At 36.7% G+C, this 19,359-nt stretch overlaps 1 long non-coding RNA gene across 2 annotated transcripts; it reads left to right on the top strand.

Annotated features, from left to right (window-relative positions):
* The first annotated feature begins 14,019 nt into the window (after positions 1–14,019).
* Positions 14,020–16,818, top strand: LOC112790702 (uncharacterized). 2 transcript variants are annotated; one of them, XR_011880025.1, is made up of 4 exons: positions 14,205–14,840; positions 15,637–15,713; positions 15,902–16,096; positions 16,613–16,818. It is a non-coding gene; the product is annotated as an uncharacterized lncRNA (long non-coding RNA). The 2 variants fall into 2 exon arrangements; XR_011880024.1 differs by lacking the exon at positions 15,902–16,096 and having other exon boundaries at positions 14,020–14,840.
* The last annotated feature ends 2,541 nt before the right edge of the window (positions 16,819–19,359 follow it).

The raw sequence follows: 19,359 nt of genomic DNA, 5'->3' as shown, positions 1-19,359 counted from the left end.
GATGCTGGAAGTTCTGTAATGTTGCAGAAAACTTGAAAATCTGTCTTGTGTTCCCATGCACAGAATAGAGCGGGTGTTTCAACTCGTGCGTAAGCACGAGAGGGTATGTGCACGCACACCCTGGGAAATTTTCAAGTTGTGTGTATGCACAACATCATGCGTATGCACAGGTCGAAAAATTCTTCTAGTACATGCGTACACACACCACTATGCGTATGCACAAGTCCTATTTTTCAATAAAAACTGTTTTTGAACATTTTACCTTCTTAACAAGCTTGTAATCTTCCGTGACACTTTTTTAAGATCCCCTATCTAGTATTTAGGCATTGAAACAAGGGAAAACACAATAAGTGAATTTAAATGGGTATTTTCTATTATGATTTAGAAGACAGAGACTTAGGCTTGGGAAGTGCAGATGGAATGACTTGAATGGATTGGCAGAGAGTTAAGATGATAATATATTGAGAACTGATGATGAGTTTGAGACCTGGAAATGAATGATTGTGATGATATGAGTAATAATGAACTTGTTCTATGAGCAATGATCACTAAAATTGATTCTATACTATTGATTTACTGAGATTTGATAAGTTACTATGTGCCTGGCAAGAACGGTGGTTAATCCTGCTTGTCGAGGTCGTGGCGCCGGTGTAAGGACGGTGGTTAATCCCACTTACGTTGAGATGTGTGGTCTGAGGCTGAGTATCCCGCTCGCATCCTTTTGAGTCACAAGAGTGTGTTGGGTACTATATCCCAGGATAGTGTGTCGGGCACTATATCCCTGGGGTACCAATTTTATTCGTGGCCAAAAAGTGATATCCCAAGAGGATGTGTCGGTTAGTAGTTGGACCAACAAGTTATATCACAGATAATAGGATAGGCATTAATCATGTGCATCTTCTATGTGTTTGTTTGCTTTGCTTACCTGGATCTATTGCCTAAATGTATAACATGCTTACTTGTTTCTTGAATTATTTGCTATAAATGAATATTACCTGTGTATTACTTGCTTGCAATTACTTGTGCTTTCTACTGGGATTGAAGAGGCTCGGTAGGCGGTGGCGATGGGATCTCATGGAGGATAGGCTGGCGAAGGCTGTGGGATAGTGGTGAACTATTAGTTAGAAAATCCTTAGGATTATATAACCCTTTATGGATTTTATTAAAATTGTTTCTACGCTTTGAATCTTTATAACAGTGAGAAGTTCTAGGATTGTCTTTGGCGTCCCAGAACCTTATATCTTATCTATTAGGCACTGTTACCATACTGAGAACCTCCGGTTCTCAAACCATTTGTTGTTGTTTTCTAGATGCAGGTCACAACCCACCTCGGATGGTTTGCGGGATGGTGACAAAGCGGAGGATTCACTTTTATCTTTTGCATTTTGGTTATATTGATGTAGATTCTCTCACTTTTTTATATTGTAACCTTGTTGCCTTAGAGGCTTACTTTGAGAGTTAGGATGTTGTCATTTTATTTCAAAAACTCTATTATATCTGTATTAACTAGTTGGCCTAAATTTCACAGGCTGTGACTAGTTCTCTTTTGTGTATATATATATATATATATATATATATATATATATATATATATATATATATATATCTTGATTACTATATGTATATCTATATATCTATATATCTTGATTACTATATGTATTATGTTATCTCTTGTACGTTCACGCTTGTAGTTACTTCATGTGAACGTTATGCATTTTTGTATTTCTATTTTTGAGCTTCTTCATCAGACTTTTAGTATATTATACCCTTTGACTATATATTATCATATGAGCTTTAGAACTATCGTGGCACTTTGCCTTTGCTTTACAGCTAGAGGTAAGGCTTCGATTAATAAGGTGTTACACCGGTACTGCGTATGAGGGAATTAAAACTATAGAAATGACAAGAAAAAGATTTAGAATAGAAACCCGAACACTTATTCTAAAGGTTTTGGCGTAAGATAGGGCTAACAAACCAAAAATCACAAAATGAGTCCATGTTAGGCCCAGGCCCATGATATTTAAGCTCATAACTTACCATTTCAACACACTCCACCCTTCATTTTCAGATCCTAGTTTGGGCAATCTTAATTATTTAATTAGACGGTTAATTAGTCTCGGTTCTTATATTCTCCCCACCAAATAAGAAATTTTGCCCTCAAAATTTAGTGATTACCTGAGAATAGCTCAGGGTAATCCTTTCACATCTCGGACTCCAATTCCCAAGTATGCTCCTCAACTCCAGCTCGTTTCCAAGTGACTTTAACCAACTTAACTTCTTTCCCACATAACTTCTTCACATTGGTGTCGTTAATTCGCACCGGCATTACTTGAAAAGTCAATTTCTCCCTCAACTCAACCAACTCGGGTTCTAACACATGAGCCGCATCCGACCTGTATTTACGGAGTTGTGACACATGGAATACATCATGCAAGTTAGACAAGTAAGGCGGCAAAGCTAACTTGATATGCCACCGGCCTGAATCGCCTCAGAACCTCAAACGGTCCTATAAACCTCGGATTCAACTTCTTGGTTTTGATTGCTCTTCCGATCCCAATTGTCAGTGTAACCCCCAGAAATACATGCTCTCCCACTTCAAATTCCAACGGTTTCCTTCTCTGATCCACATAACTCTTCTGTCAACTCTGTGCCATTAGAATTCTCTCCCGAATCTTCTTAATCTTCTCAGTAGTCTCTGCTACCAAATCAGGACCCAATACACTTGCTTCACCTGACTTGTACCAACAAAGTGGATATTGCCACTTCCGTCCATACAGGGCCTCATATGGAGCCATTCCAATGCTTGCATGAAAGCTGTTATTGTACGCAAACTCCACCAATGGCAAGTAGCGGTCCGAACTTCCAGGTTGATCCAAAATACATGCCCTTAGCATATCTTCCAACGTCTGAATAGTCCTTTCTGACTGTCCATCAGTTTGCGGATGATATGCGGTGCTGAGACATAGCCTCGTACCGAAAGCTCTTTAGAAAGCTCCCCAAAACCTTGATGTGAATCGAGGATCACGGTCCGACACTATGCTCGATGGCACACCGTGCAACCTTATGATCTCCTTGATGTACAATCTCGCCAACTCCTCCATTGAATAGTTCACTCGAATAGGCAGAAAATGAGCAGATTTGGTTAAGCGATCCACGATCACCAAAACCGCATCAAATCTTGACCTAGTCCTCGGTAAATCGGTCACAAAGTCCATCGCAATTCCTTCCCACTTCCACTGAGGAATCGCAAGTGGCTGTAGCATTCCTGACAGTTTCTGATGCTCTATCTTTACCTTTTGACACGTCAGGCACTTGGATACCTCTATAGCTACATCATTCTTCATCCCATGCCACCAGAACATCTTCTTTAAGTCATAATACATCTTCGTACTTCTGGGATGAATAGAAAACCCACTGTTATGAGCTTTCAATAATAAGTCTTGCCTCAAACTCCCGACATCCAGTATACGAATTCTCCCCTTATATCTCCACAACTCTTCATCATCCTTAGTAAACTCTCCATGCCTCTCCTTGCCAACTGGTTGAAATAATTGCTGAAGCCTTTGATCATCTTGTTGAGCCCTCTGAATCTCTGTTTTAAACGTACTTGAAATCTGCAATGGATTTAAACAAACTCTTCTGGCAACTTCACCAATATCTAGCTTAAGATCCACAAACTTATCCACTAACTCCTCTTCCTTGATTCTCATCCATGCTACTGTTAAAGACTTCCGACTCAACGCGCCTGCTACCACATTCGCCTTTCCCGGGTGATAACTTAGTTCAAAATCATAATCCTTAAGTAACTCCATCCACCTTCTCTGATGCATATTAAGCTCTTTCTAATCAAAGATGTACTTAAGACTCTTATGATAAAAAAAGATGCTAAATCTCACTCCGTACAAGTGGTGCCTTTAAATCTTCAATGCAAAAAAAATTGCCGCTAATTCCAAGTCCTGAGTTGGGTAATTTACATCATGCGGTCTCAGCTGACGCGATGCGTAAGCCACCACATTCCGGTGTTGCATCAAAACGCAACCTAAACCCTTCAAGGAAGTATCACAGTATACCTCAAACAATTCATGCGGTTCCGACAAAATTAAAACAGGCGCTGAAGTTAGTCTTTGCTTCAAGGTCTGAAAACTCTCTTCACACTCCGACGTCTATACAAACGGCACCTCCTTCCTTGTCAACTTAGTCATCGGTAGTGCAATCTAGGAAAATCCTTCAATAAATCTCTAGTAGTATCCGACTAAACCTAAGAAACTTCTGACTACCGTCACCGTCGTTGGTCTTTCCCATTCCATTACCACTTCTACCTTAGAAGGATTCACCGCTATTTCCCCTTTGCTCACTATGTGACCTAGGAACTTTACTTCCTCCTTCCAGAACTCACACTTGGACAACTTAGCATACAATTTTCGCTCCTTTAAGAATTGCAACACAATTCTCAAGTGCTCCTCGTGCTCCTTTACCGTCTTAGAATAAACTAAGACATCATCTATGAAAACCACTACAAATTTGTCCAAAAAGGGATGAAATACTTTGTTCATGTAATTCATGAATACAGCAGGTGCATTCGTTAACCCAAAGAACATTACCACAAACTCGTAGTGTCCATAGCGCGTCATAAATGCGGTTTTTGGAATATCCTCCTCTTTCACCCTTATCTGATGGTAACCGGATCTCAAATCGATCTTGGAAAACACCCCAGCTCCTTGCAGTTGATCCATTAAGTCGTCGATTCTAGGCAATGGTTCTTGTTCTTCACAGTCACTTTATTCAGCAGTTGGTAATCCACACAAGGTCGCATTTCTCTATCCTTCTTCTTCACCAATAAAACTGGCACTCCCCACAGATATACACTCGGTCGAATGAACCTCTTATTCAGAAGCTTTTCCAAATGAGTCTTTAGTTCATCCAGCTCTATCAGAGTCATTCTATACGGCGCAATCGATACTGGTCCGGCTCCCAGCACCAACTCAATTGCAAATTCAATCTCTGTTTGAGGTTGAAAATTCAGGAATATCTTTCGGGAATACTTCTAGAAAGTCTCTAACTATTGGGATTTGATCTAAGTTCTGGGCATCACCCAAAGCATTAGCAACCAACAAGATATAACCCTGACATTCTTCCCCACTATAGTGCACTATTACAGAGTTCAAGTAGTAACCCTCAACTATCACTGCTCCATTTTCTCCTTTTGACATAAACTGGATTGACAGCTCAAAGCAATCCAACAAAACCCAATTCTTCGACAACCAATCAAACCCCAAAATCATCTACAACCCAACCATTGGTAAACAAATCAAGTCATGTACAAAGTCTCTACCGCAAGCTTGAAACCTACTTGTCTACAACCTGACCTAGTCATAACCGTCTGATACAGAGTATGTACATGCAATTCAAATGCTAATTCTGACACTTTGAAGCCTAGTTCCTCAACTTTGTCAAATGAAATAAACGAATGCGAAGCTCTAGTATCATACAATGCAACCAAGATTTTATCACCAATTAAATCGTTACCTCTCATCAGAGGATCCGCCTTAGTAGCATCCTTGACGTTCACAGCAAATACTCATCCCTGATGCTGACTCTAACCCGCATTCAGGTTCTTTCCACGAGTGCAATCTCTCACAATATGACTAGGCAAACCACAGTTAAAGCAACCGCCTAACCCAATCTTGCAAGAGTCATATGGATGAAAACGTCCACAACAATCACAAGCTAAATTCGGAGAAACCTTACTCTGATTTTCCCTCCCTTTGTCACGCTGAAACTGATCATGAGTGTTCTTTCTGAAGCTTCCTTGACCTTGAGGCGCATGTCCTCCTCTCTTGAAATTATGCCCCTTCAGCTGAAAGTACTTGCCACGTCCCCTACTAGTGTTTCCTTCATGAGTGTCCTTTGACGAGGCTACTGTCTTTGCATATTCTTCAACAACTCTCGCCTTGTTCACTAGATCGGAGAAAATCCGAATCTCCAAAGGAGCCACAGCAGTCATGATGTTATCCTTCAAGCCCCTCTGATACTTAATGCACTTCCAGCTCTCATATGTCTTCGGGGCACCCTGACACACCCTAGAGAACCTACAGAGCTCCTCGAATCGGCTAGTATAGTCCGCACTAACAAGGAACCTTGCTTCTGCTGCATAAGTTCCATCTCCTTCACTTCCCTTGCAGACTCAGGAAAGTACTTCTTATAAAAAGCCGTTTGGAAAACATCCCAAGGGATATCGGCATTTTGAAGCTGGAGCAAGCAGCATTCTCCTTGCCACCAATGCTGGGCCTCCCCTAAAAGCTAATAGGCAGCAAATTTTACATATTGGTTGTTCGAAACATGTTGTGCTTGTAACGCACGTTCCATGGCTTGAAACCAGTTATCTACTTCTATAGGATTGGTAGAACCTCTAAAACTTGGAGGATGAACCATGAGAAAAGTATCCAGGGTCATCGGATCACCTCACATGTTATCTCTATTTCCTTCAGCATTATCATTCGCATTTCCTTCGCCATTCCCGTTTCCGTTTTTAGCCGGTTGGCCTAACCTTTGCATGGCTTGTAGAGTCATAACAGCATTAGCTTCCATGGTGTTCACAAGATTTGCCATTGCTGCCATGAATTCAGCATGGTTATCAGTCGGTTGCTCATTTCTATTCTCTGCTCGTGAACGTGTACGACCTCATCTGTGAGTGGCCATTAGGGTTCCTGTCTACACCAAACAATCGATATCAAGGTGATCAGTCTCAATATCAAAATCCTAGTGCTTTAATTATCCCAAAAAGGCACTCACAAACAAGCATGCTATGCAATATCAAGTAGATAACCTAATAGCATCAAAGAAAAGACACACAGAGTATGCAATGAAGCACAATCGGTCCATCCCTCAAGCTCACAAGAACGAACCGCTCTGATACCACTAAATGTAACACCTTAATTACCCTAAGCCTTATCTCGCATCGTAAGGCAAAGATTAATCAAGGGTTACGACAGTTCTAAGCCCATACATATAATATATAGAAAAAATTAATATAGTCTAGAAGCCTGATGAAGAATATAGCTCAAACAGGATTTGAAAAGCGCAAAACGTACACACGAAGCTTCTAACTTAATGCACAAGAAAAAGATATAATATAACAAAAGATAAGAGTATAATAATATAAAGATCTAGCCACAGCTCGTGGAGTTTAAGCCGGCTAGCTATATATAAACAGTACAGAAGTTTGACAGTTAAAAGAAACAGCTTATACAAGTTTTTCTCTCAAAGTAAGCCTCCAGGCAAAAGTAAATACAAAAGACGAGAGATCCCAACAAAAGAATCAAAAGACTTCAAAATACATACAGGATCCTCCGCTCTATCACCACCAAAATAACTCACCGAGGTGGGTTGCGACCTGTATCTGAAAAATAACAACAGAATATGATATAAGAACCAGAGGTTCTCAATATGGTAATAGCACCCAGTGATGTAAGATAGAGACCCCGGAACGCCAGAGACAATCCTAGAACTTTATATCCATCATAAGATTCATCTTAAATCATATCTAAAATAGCAAAGCGTAACTTAAAACCATAACATAATAAATAGGGTACTCTATCCTAGGGGATTTTCTAGTCTAACAGTTCTCCGCTGTCCCACAGCCTTCACCAACCTATCCTCTATGCGATCCCATCGCCACCACCTTCCGAACATCCTCAATCTCAGTCGAAAGCATAGATAATATCAATGCAAGTAAAACACAGGTATAGGCATATATGGCAAGTACTTCAAGTAAGCAATTAGGCATGTTATACAATTAGGCAAGTAATTACAAATCGGCAAAGCAAACAAACAGATAGAAGATGCACATGATAAATGTCTGTCCTATTGGCTGTGATATATCATTGTCGGTTTAACTACCAACCCGACACATCTCCATGGAGATGTCGCCATTCGAAATCAATGCAAGTGGGACAAACCACCGCCCTTATGCCGTCATTGCTACCTCAACAGGTGGGATCCAACCGCCGTCCCTGCTGGACGCGTAGCGTCTCAACAATTTCAGTATAAAATAATAATTCAGTGGTTTTCAAAAAATATTTTCATTATATCATGGATACATCATTTCATTCTGAGTCCTCGACTCATCTCAACCACTGTCAATTCAACATTTCCATTCCGAACTCAATAGTTCGTCAATTTCTCAATTCATATACCATTCTTCCTTCTCACTCCACCAAACCCATTCTCAGTACGCCAGAAACCTAAGCCACCATTCTCTACTTTTCAAAATAATACCAAGTAATTTCCCAGGACCTTTCCCATGCTTTGATACCAAAAATGAAGCCAAAGAGTATTAAATAGGTGTCACAAAAGTTTACAAGTTTGTTGGGAAGGTAAAATAGTTAAAAACAAAGTTTAAGTTGAAAAACAGGGCATGTGTGTACGCACAAGGGTGTGCGTGTGCACGCCCAAGGAGATTTTCAAAAAGTGTGTGTACGCATAGAGGTGTGCGTACGCACAAGTACCAAATTTTACTATTCTGTTCGCTCACACAAGCGCCCTCAACAGAATGCACCTTCCAACATGTTCGTGCGCACAGCTTGCAGAAATTCGTTGGTTATGTGTGCGCACAAGGCTATGCGGGCGCACAAGTTTTAAAATTCACGGGGTGTGCGTGCGTACACCCAGAAATCATAAATTCTGTAGCATGCACAGAATTCAAATTTTGACACCAAATTTGAATGATCATAACTTCCTCTACAAAAATCCAAATTTTACAAACTGTATATCAATTTGAAGATCTTTTAATGAACTTTAATTGTAAACAAATTTGAACAAGTTTTGAAAACTGAGGCACAAGTTATGACCCGTCAAAGTTCACTAAAAACTAATTTTTACCAATTTCACAAGATCCTCAATTTTCAAATTCTCACCACCAAAACCAAACCAAAACTTCATTAACTCCATCCCACATCAGATTTTACCATTTTTCATACCTCAATTCACCACTCCACCATATGAAATCGTCAATTCCCATTATCAAATACATAATAATACATTCATATTTCAACCAACACATTAATCAAATATTATTCCACCATTACCAACAATCATTATAATGAATTTCAATCTCAATCTCCAATATCATGCTATCAACATCAACATTTCAATTCCTCAACAACCCAAATCATCAATTCATCATAATTCATCATAAATCATCATTCAACAACTCAACAACTAATTCAATTCAAACCTATCCTATGGGTCACTAGTCTACGTGTCCAAAAATATTATATATTACATAGAGGAAACTGAAATCATATCATGGCCGATTCCCAATATGTACCAAACCCCAATTGAGCACAAGTTAAGCTTCCAACCACAATCCAAGTCACCAATCACTCCAACAAACATCAACAATCACCAACAAGCTCCAATATTCAAGCTAATATCACATATTTCACATTAGTCAAAACTTAATACTCACCATAAACCAATTTACAAAAGTTCAAGAACAAATCACCTTACCCAACAGTTTTGGAAGCCAAATCCAATGTTAATCAAGAGCTAGAGTGTACCTAAACACTCAAAATCATAAAATTTCACTTAATCCAAAACCCAAAAACTCGAAATTCTTAGGGCAGGAAACTGGATAGGGAATATCAAGAAACTTACCATAAGACTTAGCTAGAAGTGACAGACTTGGCAAAAGCTTCGCGTAGCCGCCGACGGCATGCGAATCGGAGCACTGTAGCTCGAGATATGATGGATTGAAGTTGTAGGTGAATAGTAACTTTAGAAACCCTCACTCTCTTCTCACTTCAGCTGCTTTCCCTCTCTTGAATGTGTTTAATGACCTGAAGTGGGTGCCTTTAAGTGCTTATATATGTTGGACTTGGGCCCAACTTGGGTCCGGTCCAACTTATTAGCGTTTTTAGCCCGTTTGACCCAACTTTAGGCCAAACCTTTAAAATTAATGCCCGGTTTTTCATTTCTAATATTTTTCTAAGATTTTTTACTATTTTAAATTTTTCTCGCACAGTACTGGGCAGACTTAAATCGGTTCGACCGGTTCGGCTGTCGGTTCGCGATTTTTCTCTATTTTTCTCAGAAAATACATTTTCTAACTCAGAAAAATCTACTGAGTCCAAAAATCATATTTAAATCCTCAAATTCTCATTCAAAATTTTTGGATCATAGTTTGGGCAATATTAATTATTTAATTAGGCAGTTAATTAGTCTCGGTTCTTACACCTTGTTCTCAAGTTGAGATTCCAAGATCTCCTTCATGCTCTGCTCTTCAGTTGACTTTTCACATTCATCCGTGGAAATGCTTTGTTTGTTGCATGAGTCCCATGGGTCGATGGTGGCTCTCGTTTTGGCAATGTTAGCCATGAGAGCTTCGTGTGCTTTTCGGCCTTTCTCTCGCTCCATTTAATGGATGGTTGCTTGAAGTCGATCCATTGCATCCTTAAAATGATCCTGTGGCTCTTATTTCCCTTGGCTAACATAATTAGGATCATATTGCTCTTGGAGTGATGGGTATGGACATTCCCCTATGGATGGTTGTGGTGGAAAGGAAAATTCATCTTGGTGTTGAAAGTTTACATACATTGGAGGTGGTGTATATTAAGGTGATGGTTCTTGGGAGTAATTGGGCTGAAATTGGGGTGGCTCTATGTATGGTTTATTTGGCTCATAAGGTGGTTGGTATGGTGGATATGGATTATGATCATATAGAAGTGTTCGATTGTAGGGGGCTTGTGAGTATGGTGGTTCAAAGTTATATTGAAGAGGGGGTTCATAGGCATATGGTGGTGGTTGTTGGTAGTCACGAGGAGGTCCACCATAGCCATCGGATTGATATGCATCTTGGAATGGCTCTTGCTCATAGTATGTTGGAGGAAGTTGTTGCCAAGAAGGTTGTCCATAAGTTTGAGGCTCCTCCCACCTTTAATTGTCCCAACCTTGATGCATGTTCTCATTATAGCTTCCATTCCCTACACCATAATTTGAACCAAACTCATAGCCAAAGGGGTGAGAATTCATAGTAGCAAGAGAAAATAAAAACAAAAACTAAAAAGAAATAATGAAAATAAACTCCTAAAACCAACAAAAACTAACAAAGTAACAAAAGGCAAACATATTCACAATATTCACAATAACCAATAATAAGGCACACATTTGAAATTCCCCGCCAATGGCACTAAAAATTTGACGGAAGAAAATTTTCGGTAAAGATTTTCTCAAAAATATTGCATTGCAAGTATAGTTCTAAACTGACAACTAAACCTCAATCACTGTTTAGATCATTTGTCACTTAAGTAAACCCAATAAAATTAATCAAAGTATTTAAATCTCGGGTTGTCTCTCAAGGAATTGCAGGGAAGTGTGTTATTATTAGTTATGATGTACTTCTTTTTGGGATTTTAAAATAAGGAAACAAGAAAGTAAAATGGAGAGAAAATAAACTAATAACTAAGAAAGCTCTTAGCAAGGAAAGAGAAGTAGAAGTTCTATCCTCATTATCATCGTCAGTTGTGATGGTTAATGTAAATTGCCTTTACTTAGTTAACCTCTAACCAATGGAGGAAGGTCAAGTGCATACAATCAACTTGAGTTCACAAGTCCTAGTTAACTTATAGTGAGAGACTAGCTTTGGTGAAGTTCAAGCTAATTGGCAATCTTCAATCACCAATCAACAAAAGACTTTTGATAACTCAAGAGTCTCTAAATAATCAATCCAAGCCAAGAACATAAAAATCTAAATTAAAATCAAACCAAGCATTTTATCAAACACTTGGAAGGTATAAAATAAAAACATAGAAAATTAACAAGACATAGCAAAATCTAAGACTAACAATTGCAAGAGGATACAATAACAACAAATTAAAGAAAGCAATCATAAACATGAAAACATAAATTGCATTAATATGGATTAAATGAAACAAAAAAAATCCTAAATTAAATTGGCAACATAAGAAAATCAACAAGAGAAGTAAATAAACCAAAGTACTAGAACAAATAAAAGTAGAAAAAAGCTAATTTAAAGTAAAGTAGAAATCTGAATTTGAGAAGGAACAAGACTAAAAACCCTAAAACCTAGAGAGAGGAGAGAGCCTCTCTCTCTAGAATTCTACATCTAAACCTAACTAATGTGTAAAGTGAAAAGGGAATGATTGATTCCTCCTTCCAACTCCACTCTGTAGCCTCTAATCTGTATTTCCGGGCCTGAAACTGGGTCAAAACCAGCCCAGAAATTACCCCCAGCGAATTTTGTTAATTTCAACACGTGACGCTCGTCACGCATTCCCGTCGTATGTCTGCTGCATCAGTCATGCGTACGTGTCGTCCACGCGTGCACGTCACTACCAGATTCTGAAATTCTTGATTTCTTGTGTTCATTCCACTTTTGCATGCTTCTTTTCCATCCTCTAAGTCGTTCCTGCCCTATAAATCCTAAAAACACTTAACAAAGATATCACGGCATCGAATGGTAATAAGAGAGGATTAAAATTAGCAAATTTAAGGTCAAAGAAGCATGTTTTCAATCATAGCGCAAAATTAGAAAGAAAATGTAAAACATACGAATTATATGGATAAGTGTGAGAATAGTTAATAAAATCCACTCAATTCAATACAAAATAAACCATAAGATGGTGGTTTATCACCTCGCAAGTCAAGACTAGTACTTGTTATGTATTTCATTCTAACTCCTATATATATATATATATATATATATATATATATATTGTTTCTGTGTATCGACGTGTTTATCTTTACCATTGTGTGATGACGATTATCGCTTTTGCTTTATCTTTCCTTCACAGACTCCTAGATATATAACATATATGTATGTATTTTTGTTTTAGGTGTTGTAATGTCTCACCACTTTTGATTTACGACTATAGCGTAAGACTTTGTGTGGTAGGGTGTTACATTTAGCTTATTAATCCATTTAAGCAAATGCTAGGGGGTTTGAATCTCATCTTGTACATACATTAACTTATTGGACTATAACAAACCCTTAAATGAAGTTCAAATCTATGACGAATTAGTCTTAGCCTACGGGACTGAAGGATACCGACAAATAAAAGAAGAAGTGAATACATATAAATGGTGCCTAAAGTCCCATTATTAGTTGCACGTAACGTATATCCACTTAAGAATCCTAAACTGATTCAGTAATAATAGAATATATATTTTCAATGTGGATTTGAATTTGAAGAGGTTTTTTTTTTCATTAACTTTGACCACGGATTGTTCTAGAAAATCCTCAGAGACAAAGACGCTTGCCAAAACTCAGAATTCAGAAGCAAATCCTCTATACTATTTCCTGTTTGCAATGGTTGCATTGAAATAGACTTGATTAGGTATGGAACAAAATGTGGAAATTTCCCGCAGATTAAGATATAAAGATGTTAATTGACTTTATGTCATAAGAAACTGAGAATGATTGATTGATCATGAATAATTCATGTTAATTCTTGAGTGAATTCACTTTCAAAGACACAAATAATTATGACATGATCACATGTCCACAGCTATAATTGTTTATGGTAAGCCGCTACAAGCAGTTCTATAATTCCATGATTATTCCTTTGTCTAAAAGATAAATTGTTAGATATCTTTTGATATTGCCATCTTTGCTTTTGCTTTATAGATTTCTGCCTAAAGATACATCAATTTTGTTTGCTTTTATTTATTTTATGATTTTGTGTCATGTGCTTGTTAGTGTTTAGCATGAATAGCTAAGGACTCGGCTACGCTATCATTACAGAGCACTACAAGAAAAATGGATTTGGATCCTCTAAAGTTTGAATTTCACTTTAGAGAGTAAAATATGATCTCTTACCATTGATTTTATAGGTGAGACCAATAATAAATATGAAAGAGAAATTATTCAAGTGTAGAAGATCACACTTTACTCTCTAAAATAAAATTTAAACTTTAGAGGATCCAAATCCAAGAAAAATATGTTTTACCGATAAATTTTTAGTGGCAATAACATAATAATGGCTACTAATTCTTTAATTTAAGTTATGTTTTTCGGGCAATTATACATTTGCTATTATTATTATATATTATAGTGGCTATTATTACTATTGCCAGAAAATTATTATCTTTTTTTACTTTTAGTTTTAATTTTTCTAAATTATTATAGTCGCCATTCCTATTATTGCCGGTAAACTTTTATTACCACTTTCTTTAATCTCATCCCTAATTCAATTGGAAATTGGAATGAGAAAGAAAAGCTGAAAAGGAAAGAAAAATATCCCCACTGGCCTAGGTTAACTTGCGTAACTTCTCTCCATCGCCGATCACCACCGCGATAGCCATTGCCATCGCCGACAACTGCCGCCCATCATCCTATTCCTTGGACCTCGTTTCCATCCCATCCACCTTAGATACGCATCGCTCTTATCGTTTTTCGTCTCAGATCTACGTCACCAAGGCCTTCCAGCCATCGTTGCTGCTCTTGTCACAACACCAAACCTCCGCCGCTTGCACCGCTGCCGTTCTTCCACGTAGACGTACAAGATCGTCGTCGCCGGTAGGTCTTCTCCGTTTATTTTTTCGATTTTGGTTTGAATGTTCAGAAGCTTGTGATTCTCTGTGTTATTACTTTTGCACTATTTGCTTGCTTGATCCTAATGAATCTAGCAGATCAAGCTGAAATCGAAGTGTTTTTTAAGTGTTTCAGATCCTAATTTTTTGTTTGCTCTTTCTTCTCCGTTTTTGCTTGCTTAATCCGCCGTTCTTGTTGAAACGTTTGGGAGCTGATTTGGCTAGTGACTACACAAAGGAGAACTTTGAAGACTTGCCAGAAAAATTTGATGTCGTTTATGATGCCATTGGTAAGAAGAAAAAACTGTGTTCTCGTTGTATCATTCATGTTCTTCCAATCTCTGCATGCCTAAATTTATGAATTGCTTTATTCTGCACACAAATAAGCACAACTAACATTAATATCATTAATTCCCTATACTTGGATGCAAGTTCAATTCAGCTAATCTTATAGGATCAATAATTAAGTGGAAAGAGCTTAATCAAACTTATGATATGGCTGAAAAATGCTTAACAACAAACTACTATGGTGCTAAAGAAACAACTAAGCCATTTCTTTCTTTGCTTCAGTAGTTTATCCTGATGTCATGTGATGCCATCTTATTCTTATGTCAAGTAGAAGTAGCTTATCCTGCTTCTGCCTGTAGATTTTTTTCCCTTCCCCATGATGTTGACATGATGGTTCATATGGTGATATATCTTTGTTTGAAGATAATTAAATCTTAATAAAACTTGTAAAAAATAAGATTTAGGTATATATGAGTTTATCTTAGCTGGTCGTACGTTTTTATCTACTGCTAGATTTGGTTTGAAATCTTAATTCTTAATTTGTTTGGGTAGTTCAGATTGCTTTTAGTTAAATTAGTTGTTCTAATGAAGTTATGTAAATATATGTATAAAATACATTAGTCAGCAAAAATTTTAAATTACTACAATTAATAGCAAAACTGCAGAGATGCACACGTATAAAGTTTATAGCTTATTCTATTATTATTACAATTAATTTATGTTACTTTGTCAAGCGTTGATTGATGCATTTTCCTGCATTTTAGTTTATTGATTTTTGTATAATTGTTTCATATGCAGGTGAACTCTATGAGCTTGATGGAAGAAAGTCAGGACCAATATCTCATGGCCCATCCTCACCAAGTACATTGTTAAAAGTAAGAATCTATGCATGTGAAATTGTACAAGCAATAACTGTATTGTTCCTTAAAGATATGCATTCTGAAAAAAGGACCTGATTCAGTTTGCGAGTTCGTATAATGGAAAAGGATTCCATAATATTGCGGTCAAATAAGATTGAGTTAAACGCCGCATGGAAAACATTTTGATGTCATTTCTAATGCAGGGAAGTTGCTTTAAATTTGAGTTTCGAAATCTTTCAAGGGCTTTTGATTCAGAGGCATAATACCATAAACATCAGCCTCCATAACCAAGAATGAGTTACGTGAATTTTGGGACCAAATTACAGATCAGAGTTTTTATTCAAGACTTCAAACCTTCTTTAACATTTTAGCTTTGGACACATCAGAATATCATATTGGTTTGACTTCACAAACTCATATTCTTGTTGCTATTTACCTCAACATTGTTTCACACAAGCATGCTATGCACAAAGCGATGAAAAGTGTGCTTTAGTTAATACTTTTCATTTGCTCTGAAGATAAGTTTTCAATGTAGCAATTATAAACATTCCAGCAATCAATGTCCACATGAAATCATTCTATTGTATTACAGTTGCATCATGTACCATTGTTGCATAAGCCTACATTAAGTAGCCAAATTCACTTATGATGCTTAGGCATGTCACATTTAATTAATGTGAGAAACTTATGTGTCAATTATCTGCCTCTCTTTACGTTAATGTTTTTAAATTTTGCATCATGTACCATTGTTGCATAAGCCTACATTAAGTAGCCAAATTCACTTATGATGCTTAGGCATGTCACATTTAATTAATGTGAGAAACTTATGTGTCAATTATCTGCCTCTCTTTACGTTAATGTTTTTAAATTCCACTGATCTAGTTTCTTTTTCATTTTTCTCCCTTGTTTTACAGGTCTAGGTACACTTATTTTTAAGTTACCTTTGGCAATGCTTCTTAGGATCTGTCATTGGGATTTGTTTATAGTCTAACTTGATGTAATATAGTTATAGGCTTGTAGCATTTTTTATTGTCTAGATTTGTAATATAATTTATCACCTTTCAAGAAAAATTTGTGTATTAATATTTTGAATTTAATAAAATATCTCATTTTGTAGTAATTAATTTCAGTATATTTATATTATGCATAATAATAAGAATAATTGTTGACAAAAATAATTGAGATTCTAGGAAAAAAAAAAGATAGTTCGTTGCTTCTAAGAAAATGAGTATAATATAACTAAAAAAAGTTTTAAGATTTTAGCAGCAATAGTAATGACAACTAAAAGTAAATAACATTATAATTTTAGAATCATTTTTAGTGGCCATATAAATTGCTAGTAAAATGAATTTTGGCGGCAATAGTAATGGCCGTTAAAAATGAACATTATAATTTTATAATTATTTTCGGTGGCCATATAAATTGCTAAAAAAATTGCCACTAAAAATTATATACTTTTTGCAGCCATTAAAAAGGTTTTTACTGGCAAATGTTATTATTGCCGCTAAAACTTTTTAGTGACAAAGCATAAGACGGCTAATGTCTAATTGCTGGTAAATGTATTAGCGGCTATTTTTATTGCCGCTAAAAGTAACATAAATGGCCGCTAAAAATGATTTTTCTTATAGTGGAGATGATGAATTCACAATCATTTTGCCACCGTAATTATACGTGTCAATCTTATTTAGTTTGGGTTCTAATTTCATTCCTGCTAGGAATAGGATAGGGCTCGTGAAGAGTAAATCTCCATAATAGTCTCTGAAATTCGGTTCGTTACTCAATGTAGTCTCAGAGATCCTAATTGCACCATTGTAATCCTCCAGATATAGCTCCGGACACCGTAGTAGTTCCTGGACAGCTTTTTGGTGATGAGTCATCACCGACGATCTGATGTGTCACGAAGTTGTCACGTTGGAGAGAACCAAAACGTTGGCGTTTTGGGTTGGCGTCCCAATTTGTTAAAAACGTCATCGTTTGACCCAAAATGAAAATATAAAATGGACTTGATAAAACACACCCTCCCTTCACTTGTCTTCTCCACTTCTATTCTCTGTCTTCTTCTTTTATTTTTCTTCTTCCTCCTCTCTTCATCAATGCCACTACTTTAGGATTCCATTGGTGAGGTTAAAATTCTTGCACTCAGAAGACATCAAAATTAGGTTTCACTTCGTCGTTCGTCTCCTCCTGCGTTAGAAACAAGAGGTTCAACCATTTGTAAAGATAAATTTTTTTTATTCTGTTTTTGCAATGTATGATTTTTGTATATGCTTGTGTTGTGAGTGTGGTTGGAATTATGGTTTTTTTTTCTGTTACTATGGTTCTAGGGTTTGATTAGGTTGGGATTTCATGAGATACTCTGTTTGATTATGGTCATGCCCTGTTTGAAAGTCATGCTCTGTTTCATGGTCATGAGTGTTCTATTTGATAAAACTCTTATCTGTTGATGTCTGTTATATGAGTGAGTACTGCAATGACTTATAATGTAGACAATACTATAAATATTCTCTAATTTAGTTCTTATGTATAATGATGAGAATATTTAGAAGATCTATTTTACTTAAGCTACTTTAATTTTATTAGAAGATTGGAAATATACAACAATATATTATCACAAAAGTATACTCTTTATTAATTTTGTAGAAGATATGATGTTATGGAACTTGAAACATACATATCTTATTGTTTAATTAAAAATTTCGTGTCCAAGAGTCAATATTGTATTTGTCTTGTATTAAATAAAGTGACTATATCCTACAAATAATTATGTAAATAGGATAGAAAAATCTGTTTGTGTACATGTATTATTCTTTTTATCCTTTTTTATTGAATAGTTAATGTAAATAGAACAGAAAAATCTATTTGTGTTTATGATGATTGTCAAGTAATGGGTTTTGAATTACTGCATCTAGACATGGGACACTACAAAGAAAATAGCAGGTGCTTTATATCCAATATGCAAAAGGTACCATGCATCTTCGACAAATATTAATCCTATTATCAGTTAACTGTTATTGTTGTTATGACAATTATGTTGTGAATGAATTAATACAACTTATTTGACTGAAATGTTGATTTTATCCTTTGTTAGTATGTATGCTATATTAGTGCACAAAGGTTTCATTTAGTTTGCAAGTTATTTGACTGAAATGTTGAAGTTATAACTTGATAGTATGTATGCTATACTAGTGCACATAGGTTATTTGATTGAAATAACAGTCAGGTAGGTAGGAGCAATCATAACAATACAAGTAATACTGATAACTCGCATTATAATTGGGACAACTAAAAAATAGTTTATTTGGATTTGAATTTGTCCCAGGCCACTTGAGAACTGGCCGGCAGCCGCAACCGCACCATTCCGGCACCTCAGATCTTCTGCTCCTGCTTTGCGTTCTCGTCCGATGGCCACTGCACGGTTAACTAATAGAGTTTCCAGCTCTAGTGTTTCCACCACCTATCATGGATATTGACTTCTAGCTCCAGGAACAACAACAACAAAAATGAGAAAACAACGATGAAGAAGAGGAAAAAATTAACTTATTGAACATTTGGGAATTTAGGATTAAATATAAAGGAAGGGATCACATTGAGTATAAATTGAAACTGTGCCAGCTTAACTAGCCGTTGGCACCATCCAGCATGACAAAATGAGGTCATGTCA

Source organism: Arachis hypogaea, chromosome 3 (assembly GCF_003086295.3).
Source record: "Arachis hypogaea cultivar Tifrunner chromosome 3, arahy.Tifrunner.gnm2.J5K5, whole genome shotgun sequence".
In the NCBI taxonomy this organism is placed as follows: Eukaryota; Viridiplantae; Streptophyta; class Magnoliopsida; order Fabales; family Fabaceae; genus Arachis; species Arachis hypogaea.
The sequence above is the reverse complement of the archived record's forward strand: the minus strand, read 5'-3'. Positions and strand labels throughout refer to the sequence as shown.